Source organism: Pseudonaja textilis, chromosome Z (assembly GCF_049901715.1).
Source record: "Pseudonaja textilis isolate UNSWEBS1 chromosome Z, rPseTex1.2, whole genome shotgun sequence".
In the NCBI taxonomy this organism is placed as follows: domain Eukaryota; kingdom Metazoa; phylum Chordata; class Lepidosauria; order Squamata; family Elapidae; genus Pseudonaja; species Pseudonaja textilis.
In genome coordinates this window covers 60,311,310-60,331,725 of record NC_142008.1, presented here as the reverse complement: position 1 = coordinate 60,331,725, position 20,416 = coordinate 60,311,310, and positions in this window count along the sequence as shown.

Genomic DNA, 20,416 nt, shown 5'->3' with positions numbered 1-20,416 from the left:
AAAAGTTTAAAAAAATTTTTTATAAAAAAAAAATTATAAAAATTTTCATTTACAAATAATAGCATGCTTATTAAGGATGTTCATAAAAGACAAAAAAGAAGAAAAGAGGGGAGAGGCTTCCCCAGATCCAAACAAAATAGTTCTGCACAGAATGTTTCCTCAGAATCTAGAAAATATGTTTGGGTTACATGTATAACATGATAATTAAGTTGATACATAGTTCACTCAAAAATTAATTCTGTGTCATTCCCATGAATTCTGATCCCATTACAATCCAATTGGCCCATCTAAAATCCATTATGTGGCTTTATAATTCTCACATGATCCTCCACTGCTTACTTAAACTATAAATAATTTACTAGCATTTAATAAGAATGATAATTTGTCTTCAGATAGTTTCTTTTGAGTGTTTTAAATATAGCAGCTTAATGTTATACTGTGTGAAACAGCCAGTTAGTTACAGATTTGGTTGATTCCAAAATATTTCAGCAGTTACTTAGAGAAGACTAAATGCAGACATGCTCCATATTCACAGCAATAGTAGTTGTTTTGTATTGCCACCTTACACCATTTATTTAAGCTAGTATTTTATAAAAATAGAAAATCCAACATACCAAATGCATCACTTATTAGAAGAGTAGAGGAAAGCATCTGGGTCAAGGTGCTATTCTAGATTATGGTGCAATGAATGCTTAGCAGTATCTTAATACAACAGAGCCACATTGTTTTGGTCAGGCGTGTCAAACTGGATATCTTGGAGGGCCGGATCAGCATTGCAGTTTTCCTCCTTGGTCCAGCCAGGGGGGAGGGGGGAACGCCTCGTGCAGCACCCTGCTAGCAAAACAGGGTGCAGGTGCCCCCCCACCGTGGCCAGTTTTCAGCCTGCATGGCCTCCTGCAACATTTTGCCAGCCAAAACAGCGTGCAGGGAGGGCATGCATGGTCCCCTGGCAGCATGTTTTGGCTGAGAGATTGCTGCAGGAGGTTGTCTTTTGCTACTTCCAGCCACGCGGGCCCGAATTCGGCCCACAGGCCTTGAGTTTGACACTCCTGGTTTTGGTGGTTAAGGCATCAGGCTAAAAACTAGGAAACTCTTCCCATCCCATCTGATATTAAAACTGGCTGGGTGAATTAGAGCCAATCTCTCTCAGCCCAACTCACATCACAAACAGAGTGATTGTTGTCAGAAAAATGGCAGAAGGGAGATACACTACTTTGAGTTGAGTGGTTTCTAAAAAGAATAAAGGTGACATTAAAAAAAATTTTTTACCAGAAATTTATTGTACCAGGCTTTAAAAATACCTATCCAAGCTACCAGAGTGCCCCAGATCAACCAGAGAAAAAATGAAATATTTGCTTTTAAAAAAAGTTAAACATACTTACATGTAGGTGTCCAGGAATTTATTGTCAGCTTAAATTCATTGTCAGTATGTTAATTCATATAGTCATGCCAGCTTTATACTCATTACTTCTTTCCAAACTAAGCAAAGAATATATTGAAATTTTCTTCTTCCAACATTTGTGGCCTTTATTGGTACTCAGACATTGGTACATCTGATGTTTCAATACAAACTTAAGATCCACAGGCCAGATCCAGCCCGTGATGTGGTTAGTTCTAGCCCACTGGGCTGCCCTACAGATGATGAGGGGATGGCCCCCACTATCTCCTCCTAAGACCACCCTAGCCTGGCATGCACAAAGGAGGCACCAAGACTGCAGGGCCTGGCATGGAGCTGACGTGATGAGCACAATCTTGTCCTGAAGGCTGACCATGTTCCGGCACCAGGGGCCCACCACGAAGTTGTAGGAAAGCAGTTCACAGAGCCCCAGCAAAAGCGTTGTGCCCACCATCAGTGTCTCCACCACCTCCATGCCCACTGGCTGGCCTGGCCTCACCCACTGGCCCTGCATCCCACAAGTGCTTCCTTTTCATGGGGCCAGCTCTTGCTCCTGAACAGGAAATCATGGGCACCAGCAGCACTGCAATCCTCTTGCCTTCTTCCTGGCCTCTCTTGATGGTCTTTCATCATAGGTCCTAGGGGGCTCCCTGGCCATCAGCAGGCCTGCTGCCCTCGTCTCATCCCTTCCTTGGGGCAGAAGATGGGTGGGATAGATGGGTGTATATAGATGGATGGGTGGGTGAGTGGGTGTATGGATGGAAGGAAGGAAGGAGATGGGAACAGAAGGAGGAAGAGAGGAAGATGGAAATGAAAAGGAGGGAGGCAGGGAAAAAGGGAAGGAGGAAGGAAGTGGATGGGAATGAGAAGGAGGAAGGATCTGAGGGAAATCCAGGTTAACCCTTGGCCACCAGCAGTCCTGCTCCCGTCTTGTCATCCCTTTACCCCCTCCTACTAGCTTCTCCTGGTAGTCTCCCATCCTATCACTGAAGATGCTTTGCTTACAAAGCCGGGTCTCCTCATATGAGGGAGTGGGCCTCCCTCTGACCTATGCACTTCGCTTTCTGCTGCTGCATTTCTCTTGGCTCTGCAACTAGTTCCTAGGCCAGGGATGAGCAGGAGGCCAGCATTGTGTCAGGACTGGTGTGGAACCTCCAGCCAGCCACCATAAGCAACCTGGCCCAGGAGAGTGAGCTTAGCAACAGCAATCTTGAGGAGGAGGTAAGCACGGCTTGGGAAAGTGGGGCTGGGCTGAGCTGGTCTACAGGGCCCTGGCATCCCATGAGTTTGAGGACTGGCCTGGGCACTTGCCCTCCTCTGCCCAGAGTTTTGAGCAGCCCACATACTTTTCTATCCCTTAGCAATAGCATTGAAACTATTGTACACCTTTTTAACTCATTTTAAGTCTTTTGAAGTTTAAATCTTTCTCTGTGCCTGTGTTGGAGCCACTGGACTGTTGCCCTATTAATGTTCATAATAAGTCATTTAATAATAAAGATACAGAATAATAAACTTAAAATCCCACTATACCAAGAAGGTCATTGTGCAAGGTGTGAGTTTTGGAAGCTACACTGCCACATTCTTGAGCATGGGAAGATGGGAGGTGGGATTTTATGGATTGTATGTGGTTAGACATAACAGCATTCTTTTTTAAAGTTAAGGTCATGTTATTCCTGCACCTGGCTGAGGGGTGGTTGAGGGGATATCTCAAGTTGGGACGGATGGTGATTAGGGCATGTGATGGAATGATGGGTGCAGGGGATGGATTTATAATTTTTTACTTATTGGAGAAAAACATGGAACTTTCAGATTCGGGATTTTTTTTATTTATTTTTATTTGTCAATCACTTACAAGATAATAGATCTAAGCATATACATAGTTATGAATACATGAAATGGGTACATATAAGAAAAATAAAAGAAACAACAGACCTCTTAGGAAAGGGGTGAGGTCAATAGTAGACAGTCTAAGGTTAAAGTTTTTGGGGTTTGGGGAAGAAACCAGAGTCGGGTGGAGTATTCCAGACATTGACCACTCTGTTGCTGAAGTCGTATTTCCTGCAATCAAATTTGGTGTGGTTAACCTTGAGTTTGTGCTCTTGTGTTGTTATGGTTGAAGCTGAAGTATTCATTGACAGGTAAGTCATTGCAATGTATGATTTCTCAGATGTGCCAGGATACCTACTCTAATAAAAGGAAACTTTGAGAAAATGTCTTTCTCTGAGTTTTTAATTGGAGTTGGGGTTTTCTGGAACCTTGACACAAGGAAGTTGGGGGGGAAGACTAAGAAGGATGGTCAGGAAGTCAGCCATGATGGAAAGGTCATTTTTCAAAGGCACTGGGGGACAGCTACAGTGATCGGACAGGAAGTTCACCATGCTGAGAAGGTCACTGCAGAAGGAGGTTGGGATAACTGAGAAAGATGGACAAAAATCAGCCATGATGGAAAGGTCATTTTTCTGAAGGCCCTGGGGGATGGCTGCGGAGAATGGATAGGATTAGGTTTAGGAGGTAAGCACAGGGTCGAGTTAGCCACACCTACCCAACCATGTCCACCCAGCCATGACCACGTAGTTGTGGCGACCTGGCCATGACTACCCAGCCACACCTACTCAGTCATGCCCACCTGGCCACTGTGAGTAATAATAGTCTTACATGCTACTGGCCCTCTGAGGGTGACCTTAATGTTGATGCAGCCCTCAATGAAATTGAGTTTGACGCTCTTAATCTAATACAACAATTTATCCAACATTAGTAACACTGATTTATAAGACAATAGTAAACTAAAACTTCTTTTCCTTATTTCTCTAAAAAGCTTTACTGCCTCTTTAATTTGTTTTCAAAACAGAAAAAGATCTATTTATATTATTATCTTTTTTTCCTTTTAATATTTTGTTAATAACTTAGTTTGTTTTTTTATCAATTCACTTGGTCACAAACAGCTGGCTTTCAGCATAAAATGGCTCATTGTAAAAACAAGCTATGACCTACAGAATGACTCATACCTTACTTTAATAAACATAATAAATAAATAATAAATAAATTGCTTTAATAAATTGCTTTAACTCATTTCTGTCTATGAAACTTTTCCTGAACAGGAACATTCTTTTAAGGAGTTAGGGATAAACTCTACTGAATTCCAGTTTGTTTTCCTTGTTTACTGCATATTTTAGAACATGATGCTACTTGCAGTTATAATAGTTAATGTTCTAGCATAATTGGGTGTGTGCACAACGAACAGGTTTAGCATGAATTTCAGGTTAGAAATACATGTTGAAGTCATTTTACTTAAATTCAGTGCTTCACTGTTGTAATATTGGTTTTTACCAGAGAATCTATTATTCTAATCTATTAAGTATTATAACACTGTGCTCCAAATTTAAATATATATATTCCTTTTTTTAATAAAAAAATTATTTGGGTTTTCACAAAACATAATACAAGTAAAATTTCTTTTTTTGAGAATAGCATGGTCCCGGGTTATCACTTCTCCATACAGACACAAATTCAATTTCATATTCATCTTTGTGTTCTATTCCGTATCTTATTACTATTTTAACATTTTCTCAATAATTTTTCCCTTCCCATAGTTTTCTCAATCTTACTTTTAATTATCTCATTCCTTTCTAAATTATATTATATATATCTTTTTCTAAGTTTCAATATCTTTCTAGTCATCATGTTTATACTTTTGTCTTTCCTGTTTCAATTTCATATTTTCTTTTCTCATTAAACAAAATTTTCCCCTGTAGTTACTAATTGGAGTATGACACCTTTGTATCTTTTAATTTTTATCCATTCAACTCTTATTTAAACTTCAATTTATACCTTTACAATTATAACATTCAATATAACACATAACTTCCAGTCGAATTCTGCTTAGTACATTCTTAAAATATGCACTAAGTTCTTAAAGAGAAAATATATATATAACAATAATAAATAAAATATTTATTCTATTCCAATTCAGCTCTATCATTAATGTTAGTTATAATCTTTGACATCTTTAACATTCCTTTTCAATAGGATATCATACTTCTAGGAACGCTTATAATATTTCCATAATTTTTCCATGTTTCTTTCATACTCCTCTTCACTTAAATTTTTATAACACATTTATAATAATTAACATGTTCTCCTCCTTTCCTAATTTCATTATCTCATTTTCTTTGTTTCATTTATTTATTAAACATTCCATTACGTTACAATGAGTATTTTATCTATCATTTTAATTACTCTTGTTTCATATTTTCAAAGTTCATTTCTATTTCTAATATATAATATAATATACTATCTTATGTACCTGGCAGAATCCCCCTTTCAATTAAGTTTTCACCCATTATCTCTGTGTCTTGTACGTTTTTCCTGTTTCTCTATGTCCTGATTCTGTCCTTTATAATTTCTTTTCCTTTCCCTCTTCTCCCTCTTCCTCTCCCTTCCCTTTTTGACCCCTTCTCTCTCTAATTCTGATTTTCTCTTCTGTTTCTTCCTAATGTTATAACTACTTTTCAAACTATTCTTTTTTGGGGTTGTTTCTTTAGATCTTAAATTTTTCACTCTCTTTCCCCACTTTCCTTTCTTTTCCCCACATAGAAATACTTGGTCATTGAAGATGGCTTCTTCTTTGTCCTGCCCTTCTTGTTCTACAGGCATTTCTTGTTGTTTCTCATAGTTCAGGATCTCCATTTCTAAAAATTGAAATACAAAGCCAAAAGAACCTCTTCCTTCTTGTACATCTTCTTTCTGTTTTTTAAGTTCCATTCTCAATTCTTCCAAGAGTGATACCATTTTAAAAACCTTTAAGCAACCACCCGATCAATTTTAGTCCTTTAGATCCAATAGCCAAAAATCCAAAAATCACCAAGTAATCCAAATAATCCAAAACTGTTTCTTCTTGCTTCTTTTTTCCACTTTCTCTTCCCGGGGTTCTCTTATCTTGTTACAAAGTTTCAGTTAAAACGTATCTTTTAGGAATCTTGTTAAAGTTTCACTGTTAATTCCTTTCACTTCCAGGTGGTCTCCTCCCTTTTTCCAGATCCCACCCTTTTGTTTTTTTTCCTTCTTTTAAAAGTTTTTGAGAATCCAGAAATCTTTATTATCCCTTTGACATTTTATTTTCAGCTTAAATACCTGTTAATGTCAAAGTGGATTTTTTGCTGGTTTCTTGCTTAAATCTCTTAGTTGTCAATATGGGGAAGAAAAGAAAAAAAAACAAATCCTTTCTCTTCCCTCTCTCATTCGCAGCTTCAAAGTCTTCTTTGGGAACAATGTTGTTCTTTATAATTCAAATTCCAGGGTATCTTATATTGTTGCTTTTTCAGTTTGACCCGGTCAGCCAAAAACTTTCTCTTCTTATCTTCCTCCTGCACATTCTTTTCCGGTCGAGTTCTTTTTTGAGGTGGCCATTTCTGACCACTCCTGCATTCGCCTTCGAGAAAGGGAGTAATGGCCAGCTGGGGAGGAGAGATGCGGCTCTCCTCGACCCTGCTGGCAGTCTCCCTACTCTTCACCACCTCTATGGGGTGGCTTAGCCCCAAAACCAGCCAGCTCGGAGCACTCCAGCAGTGACACAGATCAAAACTGTGCACAATCGCAGATTTTGATCTGTTGCCAAAGAAGCTCAAACCGGATCTCCTAAATATATATATTCTTGATAATGTCTAAATGTCAGTAAAATATGAACAAACTGAAAAAATAATATTGCTTGACAAACTAATCTTTAAAAAATATTTCTAAGAGAACTTTATTTCTCATACTTTTCACTAGAATAAAAGTTATTAAGAAGTTAATGATAACTTGATAGAATTAGTGTTCAATGGAAAGGATCATACATAATTATGCAAAGCTATATCTATATTCAGGCAAATATACACAATACACAAGCAGCCAGGAGTGGGATTTAAATTTCTTAACAACCAGTTTGGTGGGCGTGGCCTAATTTATGGGTGTGGCTTGGTGGTCATGTGACTGTGTGGGCATGGCTTGTGGCCACGTGACTGGCAAACCAAATATAAATGGTCCTCACTTAATGGCCAGTTGCTTAGCAAGTGTTCTAATTTACGACTGACCTCCCCAGAGCTACTTGACCTGTTTTTGGTGTTTTGACAGCCATACACACACACACACACACACACACACACTTATGACCAGTTACAACTTCCCACACAGTCTTGTGACTGAGGTTTTCTATGTTCTTTGCCAGTTTCCAACAATTCCTTCTGGTTTCAAAAAAAACCTAAATTGTGTAGAAATTGATAAATTAACCCTAGCATTAAAAAATAAAGAAACATCAATGTATTATGAGAGCTGGAACTGCTGGTATGAATGGTTAGATCAAAGATTGGCTACATAACATTGTAAAAGAGGATGTTATAATTGTAGCGGTAATTATATATTCGCATTAAGGATTACTTTTAAATATGGCATAAAACAAGGATAGAAATAATGATCCACAAACTGTCAAAGATGAAATTGTTTTAATCACTTTTTGATTTCTTTTTACTTTTACTTCTTTTTCCTTTTTCTCTCTACTCTCTTTTACTTCTCAACTCTGTTTCTCTTCTTCTTTTCTACATTTGTGTATGTATTGTTTGTTTATTTTAATTGTAAAATTGATAAAGTTTGTTTTTAAAAAAGTTATCTTATCCTATCTTCCTTCTTTCCTTCCCAATCCCATTCCTTCCCACACCCTATTTTGTGTTGGCTTCCCAGTCAAATACTTACCAGGTCTGATCCTATTTAGCTTTCTAAAACCAGCCTATTGAAATAAATACCAAACTAAACTGCCCAATAATTTGCCTACCATCACTATCTTGCACCTGATTTCAATGTAAACAGCCAATCTGCAGTATTACTAAATTTGCTAGGCTTCATGTTACTCTTTTCCTTGATAATCTAGTTCAGAGGTCCCCAAACTTGGCAACTTTAATACTTGTGGACTTCAACTCCCAGAATCTGTGAATTGAAGTCCACAAGTATTAAAGTTGCCAAGTTTGGGGACCCCTGATCTAGTCTTAGCTGGGCAAAACTGTCTGGAGTCACCGGCAAGAGCAGCTCAGCGGGGAGAAAAGTTGTGCGTCTCCCCATATTCCTTTCTCTGTGAGCAGCCTCATCCCATCCTCCTCACTGTGAAGTGCACTAAGTTTAAAGGTGCTGGCCTGGCGGGCGCGCAAGAGCAGGCTGCAGGCAGCAGTGTTGCACATGCATGAAATGCCGCATGCATGATAAGGACTGACAGGCAAGTAGCGGAGAAGCTGGCAGAGAGGGGTGGGCCAGCCAGAGGACTGATTTACCAGTTCTCCGAACTATGGAGAATCATAACAACCAGATCTACTGATTCGGTTTGAACCAGTAGAATCCCATCCCTGCAAGTAGCCAGAATCATCAGATCACATCAGTTCTGCGCATCTTAACATTATGACTGAAGATTTTCAAGATGGCTGTGCACATGGATGCTGCGGCTGGCCACTCCTTTCAGTGTATGGTATGTATAATTCTGTATATGTTTTGGATTCTTTCCTTGATTGAATACTGTGAAGCAAGGGTCATCTATAGTCAGCAAGCCTTGTTACAAATTGGACTGAAATATGAAAAGGCTATTATAGACGATTTTATACATTCTCATAGCATACTGAAGGAGGCAGCTGGGACCCTGGGGAAGCCATGGATCACTATCCCTGTAGGAAGGAGGAAGAGGCAGAGAAAGAGGAAGAGAGGATGCCATGCTGGGGGTTTTTTTCAGCTGAGTGAGTTTCCACACAAGCCTTCAATTCCAAGTATATTTCTTACCAATGCAAGATCTTTGACTAAAATGGATGAATTAAGGCTACAGATTGCAAAGACTAAATTCATCAAGAACTGCTGTGTTTTGCTAATCACAGAAACTTGGCTTCTTTCAGATGCAGCTGTTGAGCTGGAAGGCTACATAGCTCACTGGCAGGAGTGGAGTAGAGATTCTGGCAAGAGCAAAGGGGGAGTTTAAGCCTTTATGTGAACAAAAGCTGGTGTATCAATACAAAGACTGTAGACAGCCACTGCTCTATGAATCGGGAGTATATGACTCTTAAATATAGACCCATATATCTTCCATGGGAATTCAGCATGGCTTTGATTAATGCAGTCTATATCGCACCTGATGAAAATACTACCATAGCTTTGGGATTCTTGTATTACATTGTTAGTAATCAGCAGAATAAGTATTCTGATGCTGTGCATATCAAGCTGATTTAAAAGCAGTGTTCCCTAAATTCTATCAGCGTGTTAAATGTACTACTAGAGGAGCAAACATATTGGACAAAGTATCAAACATAGCTATAAGATTATACAATTACCACATTTGGGACAATCAGACCATATGTCACTGCTTTTAACACCAGCATATATCCCTCTTAGGAGACAGGCTCTGCCTATAATAAAGTCAGTGAAATCTTGGCCAGAAGATGCTTCCCAACAACTTCAGGATTGTTTTGAGAACACAAATTGGGACGTCTTTTACCTCCCTAGAGGAGCACACTGCAAATATTCTGTGCACAGATACTATCACTGTGGATAAATGTATTAATATCGATTCCAATCAGAAACCCTGGATGACCAAGGAAGTCCAGCGCCTCTTGCATAACAGGACCAAGGCCCCTAGGTCCAATGATTGGGCAAGATACAATGTTGCCAGAGCTAGTCTGAATAAAGGTATTCAGAAGGCTAAGACTGATTATAAAAGAAAGATTGAGGGTAATTTTTATAGCAATAACATGAGGCAGGTGTGATGAGGGATTCAACAAATTACCAACCATCAACCAACCAATGTCATCCCTGCTGAGGGGGATGCTTCATTGGCAGAGGAACTGAATCATTTCTTTGCTCACTTTGAAGTGGAGACATCAGAGACAGATAATATACAACCGCCAATTGTAGCCCCCACCTCATTGTGGAGGAACAGAGGTTGAGGAGCATTCTGAGGGACATGGACTCTAGAAAGGCTGCCAGTCCTGACGGTATCTCTCACCGAGTGCTTAAAGATTGTGCTGATCAATTGGCTGGAATCTTTATCAGGATCTTCAATCAGTCTTTCTCTCAGTCCACTATTCCATCTTGTTTGAAGGCTTACACCATTGTTCTGCTGCCAAAGAAGTTCCCTATCAATAACCTCAACGATTACAGATCAGTGCCACTCACTCCTATCATCATGAAGTGCTTTGAAAAATTAGCCTGCCAGCACATCATTTCTGGTCTTCTGCATACATTTGATAAACACCAGTTTGCATACAGAAAAACAGATCTACAGAGGATGCTATAGCATCTTTTGTAGATCACACTGTTCTGACTCATCTAGAATAGCCGGGGGCTATGTGAGGATGCTTTTTGTAGATTTTGCATTTAACACAATACTTCCACATAGACTAGTGTCTAAACTTCTGGACCTTGGATTTTCCTATTCCTATTCAGTCTGCCTTTGGATTATGGATTTTTTGTCTGGCTGCTCACAGAGGGTCAGATTAGGTCATCATACCTCTTCAGCCCTTATTCTTAACCCTGGTACACCACAGGATTGGATGCTGAGTCTTACTCTATACTCTTTATGTGCATGTCTGCATTCCCACTCACGCTGGTAATATTATTACTAAATTTGCAGATGATACAACAGTGGTGGGACTCATCTCCAGGGGGAATGAGTCTGCCTACTGAGATGAGGTGGACCAGTTGCTTTCGTGGTGTGGAGACAATAAGTTGGTTAGTTAATCTTTCTTTTAAAATGTCCAGGGATGCTACTATGGTGTCAAGGGATGTTATTTGTGTTTCTATGGCATCAACTCTTTCAAACAGGGCAATGTATTTGTCCAGTTTAGGTCTGCATGATGGGCAGAAATATTGAAATGCATGGTTGGATGATTCAAGGAATTGAGTCATTTGCTTGGGTAATCCAAGCAGCCATGGTGAGCATAGTTGTCACATAGAGAACATTTGATGGAATTTTCATTATCCTTTGTGGTTTCATTGCATATAAAGCATGTGCAAGAGTCTTGTGGTTCATTAGTGGGGATTTCTTTCTCTTTAGGTTGTGGTTTGACATTGGATTTTTTTTCCTGGCATGATAGGTTTGATGAGATAGTACGTTGATTAAATTGCTTAATGAAACAAGATATTTGGGTAATCAATATAGCCAATATCATATCAATTAATCAATTACAGTAATCTCTCTAGTCAAATAATTTTGCTAAGTAACAATCAGCCTTATCAATTAATTACACTGGTCAATTAAATTCACTAAATCATTAATTTTACTAATCAATTAAATTACATGAACCTGATCTTTTATACTGATCAGTAATCACACTGTTTGCACTAAACACTCTAATCACACTAATCAATCACAAAAATAAATCAATTAATCCATTGATAAATTATTTTATAGAAATTGATTATCTAATCATTGATATAGGTCATGAGGTAGAAAAGTTATAAGTTTTGAGGTAATGAAGTAATCAGTGTTAAAGTATTAAAGTAATGAAGTAATATTGAGAGGCAGCAAGTAAAGAGTTATTGCTTTGCTAGCAGCTGCTATCCGATCCACTGGGTAGGAGGGATTTATTGCTTTGATGGCTGCTGTTATCTGATCCAGTGGGTGAGACACTTTGTAAAAGCTGTAGGTTTGGAACAGGCTGTAACAGGATTTATTTTATTTATTTATTTGGTTTGTCAATCGCTTACAAGATAATAGGTATAAGTATATACATAGTTATGAATACGTGAAATGGGTACATATAAGAAAAATAAAAGAAACAATAGGACAGGGACGGAAGGCACGTTTGTGCACTTATTCATGCCCCCAACAGACCTCTTAGGAAAGGAGTGAGGTCAATAGTAGACAGTCTAAGGTTAAAGTTTTTGGGGTTTGGGGAAGAAACCACAGAATCAGGTAGAGTATTCCAGACATTGACCACTCTGTTGCTGAAGTTGTATTTCCTGCAATCGTTTGGTGCGGTTAACCTTGAGTTTGTATCTATTGTGTGCTCTTGTGTTGTTATGGTTGAAGCTGAAGTATTCATTGACAGGTAAGTCATTGCAATGTATGATTTTATATACCATACTTAGATCAGTCCGAAGATGGTGTAATTCAAGGTTTTCTGGGTCTAGAATTTCAAGTCTGGTGGCATAAGGTATTCTACAACGAATAGAGGAGTGGAGAACTCTTCTTCTGAAATATTTCTGGACTTTCTCAACTGTGCTAATATCAGATACGTAATGTGGGTTCCAGACTGATGAGCTGTATTCGAGTATTGGTCTAGCAAATGTTTTGTATGCTCTAGTTGGTAGTGTGATATTACCAGAGAAAAAGCTATGTAGGATTAGGTTAACAACAACTCCTTTTTGGCCATGTAGTTACAGCACTTAGATCATTAGAGATGAGTATTCCAAGGTCCTTTACAGAGCTTGGGTCATCAACAAGGTCTTGACTATTCAGCTTGTGTTTTATTTTCTGATCTTTTTTGCCAATATGTAAGGCAGAGCATTTATTTGTTGAGATTTGAAGTTGCGATTTGTTTGACCATTCTGATACATAGTCAAGATCTTTTTGAAGGGTAGCAGTATTGTCTGTGGTATTGAACAGCTTTACATTATCAGCGAAAAGAACGCAGTTGCTCTTAATATGATCACAGAGGTCATTTATGTAGAGTATGAAAAGAGTTGGTCCTAGAACACTGCCTTGGGGGACACCACTATTGACAGGTACAGATTTTGATAGGAGACTCCCAATTTTGACCATTTGTTGTCTGTTTGACAAGAATGCTTCTATCCAGTTATGCAGTTGTCCAGAGATACCATAAGAGTTTAGTTTTAGAAGTAGTTTGTTGTGTACCAATGAATCAAAGGCTTTACAGAAGTCTATGTAGATTGCGTCTATTGTTTTGCCCTGATCAAGTTGTGTAGTCCATATGTTTTTGCAGTGTAAGAGTTGCAGATTACAGGATAGGTTTTTTCTGAAACCAAATTGTTTATTAGAGAGTAGGTTGTTTGTTTCTAAGTGGAGGATGATGGATTGGTTAATAATTGATTCCATGACTTTACAGGTGATGCAGCATAAAGAGATTGGTCTGTAATTTTCAACTAGGCTGGGGTCTCCCTTTTTGAAGATGGGGATAACCGTGGCTTGTGACTATAGGTTAAGCAAGGAGTTGGTCCTGAACAATTTTTCAAAGATTATGCTTAGAGGTTCTGCTATGGCAGATGATAGCTTTTTTAAGAAGTAGGCACATATTCCATCCAGTCCAATAGATAGAGATGGTTTTAGATTGTGTAGTGCTTTTTCAACATTGTCTTCTGTAAAATTGATATGTATTAGATCATTGTAGTTTTCTGTGGTTTGGCTAGGAAATACTGGGCATGATCCATTGCTGTTTACAAATAGTGAGCCAAAGAATGTGTTAAAAATGTTGGCTTTAATGGTGTTGTCGTTGCAGTCTTTACTATTAGGTCCTATCAGGGGTGGGATGGACCTTGAGTCTTTTAGTTTGTTGTTTACAAAATTGTAAAAAGTGTGGGTGGAATTGGTACGTGGAAAGTTTTCCCCTTGTTTAATGTGATAATTGGTGTATTCAGTCTTTATCTGATGGCATAAATTTTTTTAAAAATGTTTTTTATTTTAACAACAAACAAAACCACATAAAACAAATAACATAAAACATAAAAACATCATCCTCCTTCATAAATTTAGAAACAGCGTATCGGTTGGTTTACCCCTTTTTTTTGTGCATCCATTTCCTAAACGCTAATATAGTTATATTACATAGTAACTCATATTATCAATCAACAATTGTATAACCTAGTATCATTACTGAGAAATCATTTAACTATAATTTTATTAATTCATACTTTAATGAGATAACTATAATTTACTTAATTTATTTTGCAACGAATCATAAGATCATACCAAATCTATGTTAATAAGGTTTTATAAAAATAATATCAAAGAAAATTATATCCTAAATCTAAATATTCTATTATTGTGTTTTATTATCTAACCATTGATAAAAAAGATCCCAAACTTCATAAAATTGTTTATCTTCTTGTTCTCTAATTTCAAATGTCAATTTACTCATTTCAGCACAATCCAATATTTTCTTGATAGTTTCTTCCTCTGAAGGAATTTTCTCACTCTTCCAATTTTTAGCAAATACAATCCTAGCCGCTGTTAATACATTTACAATCAAATACTTCAAATTTTTATTATATGTATCAGGTAAGATTCCCAATAAAAAAATCTCTTTCAAGTCTATATGTGTCTTTATTATTTTTTCCAACCATATGCGAATTTTAGTCCAATATTTTCTAGCATCCTCACAAGTCCACCACATATGGTAGTATGAGCCAGGTATCTGATGACATTTCCAGCACTTTTCAGATTTGTTCTTGAACATTCTTGCTATTCTTGTCAGGGGAAAATGCCACCTGTAAAACATCTTATACAAGTTTTCTTTATATGCTGTTGACATTGTCATTTTATAATTTTGAGACCACAATTTTTCCCATTTCTCCAAATCAATCCCATATCCAAAATTCTTCCCCCAAACAATCATCGTTTTTTTAACTTGTTCCTCTTCTAATATAATTTCCAACAAATAATTGTATAATTTTTTAATCACTTTTTCATCAGCACCTGTCAAAATCCTATCTAAATCAGTCAATTTATCATAAAATCCCTCCATTTTAGAATTATAAGATACCTTGAATGTATTTGCGCATATGAGAACCAATTCATCCTTATGCCTTGTTCTTCTAGTTTTTGCATTGTTTTAAGTTCAATCTTTTCATCCAATATTTCCCCATATCTAACTGTTTGTTCCTTCTTGTATATTATAGGATAGGAAAATGCTTCAATAGTTGATAACCAGACTGGGATTTTCAAATAACATTTTCTCTTAATTTTCTCCCAATTCAACCATAAAGACTCCCATATGTAATGCCTTCTAAAGTAGCCCTGTGATTTAGTTCCCTTATACCACAGAAAAGCATGCCATCCCAGTAATAAATCATGTCCTTCTAATGTCAACAATCTAGTCTTTCTTAACGTTATTCATTCTTTAACCCACATTAAATTTGCAGTTTGGTAGTACAACTCCCAGTTAGGAAGGCCAAATCCTCCTCTAATTCTAGCATCTTGTAGAAGTTTTAATTTTATTTTCGCTTTCTTACCTTGCCATATAAACTTCAACACAATTTTATTTAATTCTTCAAAGTAGTCTTTACCAAGCCTAATTGGTATGGTTTGAAACAAATATAAAATTCTGGGTAAAATATTCATCTTGATTGTTGAAATTCTACCTATCAATGACAATTGTAAGTTTTCCCATTTCTTCAAATCAGATGCTATCTGTTGTTTAAGTTTAATATAGTTATACTCTTTCAATGTGGTACATCTTGACGTCAAATGTATCCCCAAATATTTAACCTTATTCATAACTTGAATTTTCAATAAGTCTGCCAATTCATCTCTTCATTTTAATAACATATTCTTTGTCAAAATCTTTGTTTTATCTTTATTTATTTTCAAACCCGCCATCTCCCCATACATCTCTATCTTTTCCAATAGTTTTAAAGCTGTTTCTAGAGGATCTTCCAGAATAAAAACCAAATCATCTGCAAAGGCTTGCAATTTAAATTCCTCCTTCTTAACTTTCATTCCTTTTATATTTGGATCCTCTCTAATATTTCTATTCAGCACTTCCAAAGTCAATACAAATAATAAAGGTGATAATGGGCATCCTTGTCTTGTGCCTTTTCTTATATTAATAGAGTCTGTAAAATCTCCCTCTATCATTACTTTTGCCGTTTGCTTATCATATATGGCTTCTATTGCTTGAATAAATTTTCTAGCAAAGCCCATCTGTTCCAATAACAAAAACATGAATCTCCAATTCACATTATCAAATGCCTTTTGGGCATCTAAAAATATCAAAGCCATTTGTTTTTCAGGATGCGCCTCATAATATTCCAAAGTGTCCAGAATTACCCTCATATTATCTTTAATTTGTCTCTTTGGCAAGAATCCATTCTGATCAGGATGAATAAAGTTATTTAAGTATCTTTTAAGCCTTTCTGCCAAGATTGAAGCAAAGATTTTATAGTCTGCATTCAGTAAAGAAATAGGTCTATAGTTCTTAATTTGTAATGGATCGGCCCGTTCTTTTGGAATAAGTGTAATATAAGCTTCTGACCATGTTTTAGGTATTTTCTTATTTAACATAACTTCATTAATGACTTCTAACAGTGGAGTGCTCAATGATTCTTGTAGTGTTTTATAAAATTCTGCCGGGAGCCCATCTGGACCTGGTGCTTTTCCATTATTCTGCCTATTGAATGCTTCAGTTAGTTCCATCATTGTTATAGTGCTTTCTAACATTTTTTTCAGTCTCTTCAGATATCTTAGGTAGGTTAGCATTTTGTAGATAAAGTTTAATTCTTTCCTCATCAAAATCCTCCTGTTTATATAATTGTCCATAAAAGTCTCGAATAATTACCTTTTTCTCCTTATTACCATAACACATTTGACCTTGATCATCTATTAGCTGTAATATTTTCCTAGATTCTTTCTCCTTTCTCAATTTGTATGCTAGCCATCTACCTGGCTTATTTGCATCTTCAAAATAGTTCTGTTTAACACTTCTAATTTTTTGTGCCAGTTCTTCCTTCTCTGCCTGACCCATCTTATGTTTAATTATATCCATTTTAAATTTAATATCTTTTTTCTGTGGCATATTCTGCAATTCTTTTTCCAGTTTTTTGTAATCATCTTCTAAAGCTTTAATAGTTTGCCTCTTCCAAATATTCTTTTTCTTTGTATAGTCCATTATTAATCCTCTCGCATATGCCTTCATTGTATCCCAAACATTCTGCATTGAAGTATCTTCTTTTTTATTTTCACTGAAAAACAAAGCCAATTCTTTGCCCATCCTGGTGGCATAAATTTTTGTATCGGCTTTTGAAATTGGCAACGTGACCAGATTTGTTTTTCTGCCAGAGTGATCTCTTTTTGGATTGAAGTTTCCTTATTGTTATGGGTAATTTGTTTTTTTTTTGTTTTGGGAGTTGTTGTTGGTACATATAGTTTGATGACTCTTTTGACTTCAAGTAAAAATATGTTGTAATGGTCTTCAACAGTATTGCTTCCAGTGAATAGAGATTGCCAATCAAGGGATGAGAGATCGTTGTCTATAAGATCATAGTTGCCTTTTTGGAAGTTATAATTGGGGATTACATCATTGTGATGATTTTTGTGTGGACGTATGTTGAGACAAAAGTCAATCATATTGCGGGCACGGCTGGAAAAGGGTTCTTTAGTTTCTATTCCATAAATTAAATTCAAACTATTGCAGAAGATGAGATCGAGGCAGTTGTTTAGTCTAGTATTGTTGGTTACTAATTGTTCCAGACCCAAATTTGTAACAGCATTGTAGAAGGTTGCGTGTATGGGTTCAGTTGTACATTCATTTAGGGTCCAGTCAATATGAGGTAGATTGAAGTCACCAAGAAAAATAAAAGTGTGTGGGCAGGATGTTGCCCATGTTAGTAGTGAATTTACCTTGTTTACATGTTCGATGTCATAATCAGGGGCTCTGTAACATAGTAAGAATAGAAATGTGATATTTAAGGATAGGTCACAGATGATGGTCTCAGGAAGAGCAAGCTCCTGGGTAACTTGGATGTTTTTTAGATATAAGGACTTTTTATAGAAGATAGCAACACCACCTCCTCTACGAATTTTACGATCTGATTGGTAAATATGATAGTCTCTTACTGTGGTAATGGAGTCAGGGAGAGATGCGTTGAGCCATGTTTCACAGACAAATATGATGTCGAATTTAGCCATATTTAGTAAGAGGAGAAATTCAGGTATTTTATTCACAAGGCTTCTTGCATTGAGTAGCTTGCATTTAAGGCCAGTCGTAGTTGGAATTGAGGTAGTTAGGGACGTGCGTGCCTACTCTTGGGTGATGGTGGATTGGTTGAGGTAGGGTTGTGGTTGAAGGTTAAAGCTGAGTTGCGGGTTGTGTAACTTACTTTTGATACAGTCAGCATGGTAGTCAATGTACAGGTCCTTCTCTCCATTGTCGAAACGTTTTTTGAGTTCAGTGTGAAGGATGTGGGAGCTTCACGTTGCTGTATGGTTAGGTCAGGGTGAGAACAGAGGTTCTTATGATTGGTGTTGCTTTTGGCAAGTGAATTTATAGTATAAATGAATATACGCTTGCTTGATTCATTTTTGCAAATGACCCTGCAGAAGCGCAAACAGAGCCGTCTCTGTTTTTGAGCTCTCGCCAATGCGGGAAATGTCAAGTATTTCATCAGGGGAGATGGTTGATGCTTGATAATCACTGATGATGTTTCGGACAGTTGTGATGTCATCATTGTCGTTGATGTCCTCTAGACCAAATAAGATGGTGTTTGGACGTTTCTGTTCACGCTCAACTCTGATGAGGATTGGGATATTATTTGTCTGATTTATGTTTTTTTGTGGATTGGGTTATGGATTGGGTTGTGGTTGTTGGGTAGAGATGTGGTTTGTAGCTATTGGATGTTCAGGTTTTTGCGTTGTGTCTTTTTTTTCAAGGTTGGATAATCTTTCTTTTAAAGCGTCCTGGGATGCTACTACGGTGTCAAAGGATGTTATTCGTGTTTCTATGGTATTAACTCTTTCAAACAGATCCAGTTTGGGCCTGCATGATTTGCAGAGATATGGAAACTCATAGGAAGATTCTAGGTATTGAATCATTTGCTCAGGTGATCCCAAGCAGTCATGATGAGCATATTTGTTACATAGAGACCATTTGATAGAATTTTCATTATCCTTTAGAGTTTTGTAGCATTTAAGGCATGTGCAGGAGTCTTGTGGTTCATTGGTTGGGATTACTTTCTCTTTAGGTTGTGGTTTGGCATTGGATTTTTTTTTTTGCATGGTAGGTTTATTAAGATGGTACGTTGATTAAATTACTTAATGAAACAATTTTGGGTAATCAATATAGCCAATATCACACCAATCCATCAATTGCAATAATCTCTCTAGTCAAATAATTTTGCTAAGCAACAATCAGCCTAATCAATTAATTACACTAATTGCTAATCAATTAATTACACTGATCATTAATCACACTGTTCAATTAAATTCACTAAATCACTAATTTTACTAATCAGTTAAATTACATGAATCTTGATCTTTTAAACTAATCAGTAATCACACCATTTGCACTAAACACTCTAATCATACTAATCAATTAAAACAATAAATCAATTAAACCATTAATAAAATATTTTATAGAAATTGATTATCTAATCATTGATATAGGTAATGAGGTAGAAAAGTTGTAAGTTTTGAGGTAATGAATTAATCAATGTTTGATTTAAAGTAATGAGGTAGCATTGAGTCTGTAAGGAAAGGGTTAATTGTTTTATTAGCAGCTGTTATTTACTGGGTGGGAGGAATTTATTGCTCTGATTGCTGCTGCTATTACTCTGTAAACAATAGGCTGTAACAAGATGTTCAAAACACGCTGGATTTTTTTGAAAAACTCGCTGAATTAAAACACTTTAACTGCAATCAATATGTCTCTGAATAAGATTGTTTTCCAATAGTTTCCTAAAGTTCCTCAAGTTGAGTAGTAGTAAAAATACAGTCCAGAAATTTGGGTTAACCAATCCAATCTGTCCTTTACTTTTAAAGTTACTTCTAGCTGCAATATCTTTTTTTAAAACTAAATCTGACAGTCACTCCAGATCGTTAATCGCAGCTATTTTCCTCCTTTGAGTCCCACTTTCCAAGGAAAATTCCACTGCAGAAATTGGAGTGATTCTTACCAAGACTAAGCATGCTGTTACAAGATCTTTCCTTTCTTTTTCACTTCTGTCTCAGCTGTCTTCCTGGCTTCGATTCAGCCATGCTGGCAGTTCTCTTTTTTGTTTGGATGGAGGGGTTTTCTTCGGGTCAGTTGAGGAGACTCTCCTCTCATCGTGACCACCGAAGCATTCCTCTGC